Below are 5,143 nucleotides of genomic sequence, written 5' to 3'. Positions count from 1 at the left end.
GTCAAAAAACGATTTAAGTCCGCCGTGTTATTTTTATTCTGGAGATCGCATGTCACAAATAATTCACTGTAAGCTCAGGTTATATATAAGTGATCTCAATAACGATCTAGTGAGACGTCACGTTGCTACAGATGCATCTTGTGACTGTGGATTCCCGTCCGAATCCGTACAACACTTCATATTCGATTGTCCAAATTATCGCGAAGCACGTCAAGAAACTATACATACCCTCCCTAATCACACAATTCACCTCCCCCACCTTTTAAACGGAGACAGACAGTATTCTTTAGATTTGAACAGGAAAAATGTTTCCACCGTACACTCGTTCATTGAACGTTCAGGCCGCTTTGGGTAAGTCAGAATAAATGCTCTACAAGCCGGACAACAACTTAAACTTCTGCACATCTCCTACCCATCCCTCTTCTTTTATTCATCTTCTTTCCCTCCTTCCTTCCTTTACTGTCTTTCTTTATAATCATTATGCAACGTTCATTACGTTATTAATAGATTTGGTTTATTGAGACAAATTTTTCACCCGTTACCGCCTTATGTTGTACTGTCATGCAGGAACACCACTATAAGCTTCTAGCTTGTTGCTGTTTCTGTGAACTTTGTATACATGTCATGATTGTAACCTTTGTTAAAATAAACTTATGTTTAAACCAAAAAAAATAAATGTTTTTGCAGAGAACTTGTTTACGGCAATAGTGGAAACTAATATGTTTTATGAACGTGTTTATGTTTTGCAATCTTGTTTTCTGATTTATCCATCTATATATTTATTTACCTATTTTCACTTTACTTATTTAGTTCCGATCAAATGATCCGCTGCAAGAGCAGTTTGTAAATAAAATCAGCGATACAAAATGCCTCCGTTTCACTTAGATGGCGTATGGAAATAATTAATAACCTTATTTTATGATGGGTGACCTCATTGCAAATTGCTGAAATTTAAAAAACGATATCAAAAATAGAGTTACTAGACGGAGCCCTTCGGGGCGTTTAGTCATGCTTGAGACATATATTCACATGTTTTGACAGAGTATGTCCTTATCTGCCACTAAAAGACAAATTGTTGCTTCAACAGTGCTTTGAGCGGATCATTAAGTATTGCACTTTCGCGTCTAATAACGTACGGTGTCTAAAATTAAATACGGCGAAGTGGTCTGAGCCTACAATGTTTAAATGTGTACACTACATTGGGTGTGCACGTTAAAGATCCCACGATTGACAAAGGGGTCTTTCCTGGCAAAATTGCTTAGGCACAGTTAATAATTGTCTACCTATACCCGTGTGACTTGGAATGAAAGGTAAATATGCGCCGAAATGGCTGCAATCTACTGGCCGTATAAAATTTCATCTCACACGGCATCACTGCAGAGCGCCTAGAACTGTACCCACGGAATATGCGCGATATAAGACTCATTGATTGATTGAAATGTTTGACTGCATAACTTCTAAAAACTAGTTCCCTCCCCCCATCTACCCCCCCCCCCCCCCCTTCATCCCCTATTTTGTTTTAAATCTTTTTTCTGTTCTTTTCTTGCTCCTCTTACAGTATCACGGTAAATGTTCCCAAATAGATCCTAGTTACCTCAGAGGACGTTAATCCCCAAAGTCAGCCAGTCAGCCAGTCAGCCAGTCAGTCAGTCATTAAAGGCAAAAGCGAGGTAACGCACAACTGGGTCCGACCAGTAAAGCCGTCGCTGCCTGTGTGACAACCACCATAAAAATCTACCACAGCGGGAAACTTTCAAGTTAAGTATTTTCAACCATCATGTGCCCGCATTCAACTTTACAATCAAAGAATGTCTGTTGAGATAATCGAATGGATCAAAACTTTGAAACCTGCGCGCATATTCTAAGCCGACTAACACATAATTGTTAAGGACATCATAAAATGGTTCTCGGTGAAAACTTGACCGAGGGCCATTTTACGACGTCCTTGACTCGAGTGTGTGACGTATTCTCATAAATGCGCTGCTTCTTGGGCAAGGTAAAGAACCCCTTCGTTGTGAAGTTACACACGCGCAATGTCGAGACAAATTCATCAAAGACATGAACGCAATCATCCATGGAAAACGCGCTGATCATGCCTTCAATGCCGTTCTCGAGCTACGTTGACTTTTACAAAGGGTACAGCTGACACGGCTTACGTAATCTGGTTTCCTGGTCATTTGTGTAAAAAATCTGTCCGACAAAGAAAACTGCCCAACGAATATAGATAGCTCGGTCGAAAAAAATACTACCAGCAAAATATCTACCCCCCCCCCCCCCCCTCCCACCTCCGCCGAAGAAAGAGCACGGGATTCAATACATGATGATAGTTATTCAACACAAAGCAGTTGTTGCTAGGTTCAAGGCAATCACAAGATAGGAAAGCTTTCGAGTCATCGACAATCATTCGGAGGTGTGTTTTGGAACAAATGTTGGAGAAAAGGGTAAATGTCGGCTTCTTTTACAGACACTATCTAGTCTTATGTTTCTTATTTGTTTGACCCTCTTAGGATTATGGAGTTTTATGCACTGCCTTTTATAGTTAACTAAACTTTTGTATTTGAATTAGCCCATTGCAGTTGGTGTAGGCCTTAAGCTTATTTAAATCGCTTGTCCAGTATTTAATTTAGTTCTCAATTTTTGCATGAACTCAAATGTTTAGTGTTCTTAGTATGTCTTGCTAAACTAAGTTCTATTTAATCAGAGTATGTTTGCGTGTGCTTATACTTAGTGATATTGTAAAGCGCATAGTGTTTTTCGTTATGCGCTATAGAAATCTCCTTAATAAATAAATAAATAAATAAATAAATAAATAAATAAATAAACATTCAAAACTGTGTAAAATGGTCGAACTGAAGTTTTTGCACAACAAATATGACCATAACAATTATTTCTTAAACTCAAAGTACTGGACAAATTAACCCCTTCGTTGTGAAGTTACACACGCGCAATGTCGAGACAAATTCATCAAAGACATGAACGCAATCATCCATGGAAAACGCGCTGATCATGCCTGTAAGGGCTGTTTTAAAGTCACTGAATGTCTAATGTTGATTGAGGTACACCATGTATGGTAACACTTATCTTCCAATACCCCCTCGGACTGTTCTAGAACCCCTTGCAATGCTTAAAAGATAAACTCCATTTCCTCACTTCATTTTGGCAGTTCAAAACTGTCAAAAACATGATTTCACATTTTGGTCATGCTCGCAATAGTTATCTCCAATCGATGCTTCATAATATTCTGCATGTTTTAGTTCTGCAGTTGCTCATACATCTTTTTATAGACATCTGAAGACGTGTGCTGCTCACATACAGATCAGCATAAATCCATTTACTACTTAGATTGTTTAGTGTCTATATGTTATTTGCTTGTCTGTCTGTCTTGTGCGTACTCCTTCTCAAACATAAACAAACTCGGACATATTCAAAGATAGTCTACATAATTATGATCCAGAGACAGCCAGCATGCCTCTTCCTTGTTCTCCGACAAAAGAAAACTTCCTTGTGGCCTATTGTGTGTTTTCGCCGGTAGGTGTCAATTGGCAGGCCAGGCACTTAATCACGCTTGACTCCCCTCCGCTTAAGCGGCAATCGTTTAGCAAGCCCCGGTGTCTGCTTCAAGAAAACCCTTCACACCCAGATTAGTGAGGGAACATCGAATAGTGACATTTTTTGATGTGATTTTCGATTTCATAAACAACAATTTTGGAAAAAATGATATAAAAGAGATAAATATTTTGCAAATACCGTATCTGGGTGGTCTAAATCAGGTTTCTTGTCAAACGTAAAATGCAGTATAGAAAAAACCCGTTGTGTTGGAATTTAAGACTAAATCAATTTGGGTCTACTTGTAGAAACAGTGTTAATAAATGTTCAACAAATGCTGAAAGAAACAATTGGCAGCACCCTTGAAACGCTTGGCATGTATATTAAATGTTGAATGTATATTGGTTAAGAACAAAAGTAAGGCAATTTCGTTACTTTTGATTTGGACCCCTACCTCAATAGTTCTTTGAATGTTCGCCTTCTTTTATATTTACGGTACCGAGAAGCCTTCAACAGATGTATACATGTATAACTAATTCAATAAGTTTTTCGAAGCATCATATTCTAAACTCTTACGTTAAATGTCTGACCTTTTTGTTTTTGTTTTTATTTGTTTCTGTTGGGTTTCAAACAACATTCTGTGAGATAACCTTTAAGGTCATCGCCGTAACAAGAACACTGTTCTTCCTTTTTAGGCTTTTATAGTCCATACAATATTTGCTGGCTTACACCCGTCAATTTTACGTGTATCAGTTCATGAAATATTTGACGGCTTTTACCCATCTATGTTATCTTTCCCCGGTCAAGGCAATATCTTGAAATGATTGTTGAAACTTCAGAGAACCCTTTGCTTAAAGTTCCAAAGATTGTTTTTGTTTTGGAGCTTTCCATTCTTTTCGATCATGAACAAGGAAATAGCTGAATGAGTATGACGCATTCTCTAAAGCTGTCCTGGGGTACAGAACGGATGTGATCACACACTTATCGCTCGCTTGAGTAATTCTTTAATCACACAAGAAGCTTTTGTGGTGTTTTGTTTTCTTGAAATAGTGACACGTTACCTGGCACACTTAAGCAGGTTTCATGCCCCCCCATTGGGGATACTGACCACTTGAACAAATCTGAGTGTGTGGAGTTACGCCCTGGAGTTATACTCGCCGGAGAAAAAAGGGTGAGTTCTTGGCTTTGTGGCGCAAATAACAAGTCATTGATGACGAATTGAGTCATCTGTCAGTAAAACGTAAAAACGGAGGAAGGTCTCTTATTCATATTTGCTTCTTTGGCTACCATAACTGTCTCGTTGTATGCCTTTTTTTCTTCCAAGTATATACAACTATTGCAACAACAATAAAGAGCTAACAGGCAAGTGATATTTAATTTAGAAATGGAATACTCTTTAATTTAAAACAAAAGCACAACGAACAAGATGTTTTAATTTATTTCGCTCCAAGTCAAAATTTAAGCAAAACATCTAAATAGTTTTAAATGCGCATTTAGTCCGCTGTCGCACGGAGGAATGTAGGATTACCAAAACCGGCAAAATCAAAACTGGGCAAAACTTGATTTAAAAGAAACGCCCCCCCCCCCCCCCACCACC

Source organism: Littorina saxatilis, linkage group LG5, assembly GCF_037325665.1.
Source record: "Littorina saxatilis isolate snail1 linkage group LG5, US_GU_Lsax_2.0, whole genome shotgun sequence".
Taxonomy (NCBI): Eukaryota; Metazoa; Mollusca; class Gastropoda; order Littorinimorpha; family Littorinidae; genus Littorina; species Littorina saxatilis.
This window is presented reverse-complemented; position numbering follows the sequence as displayed.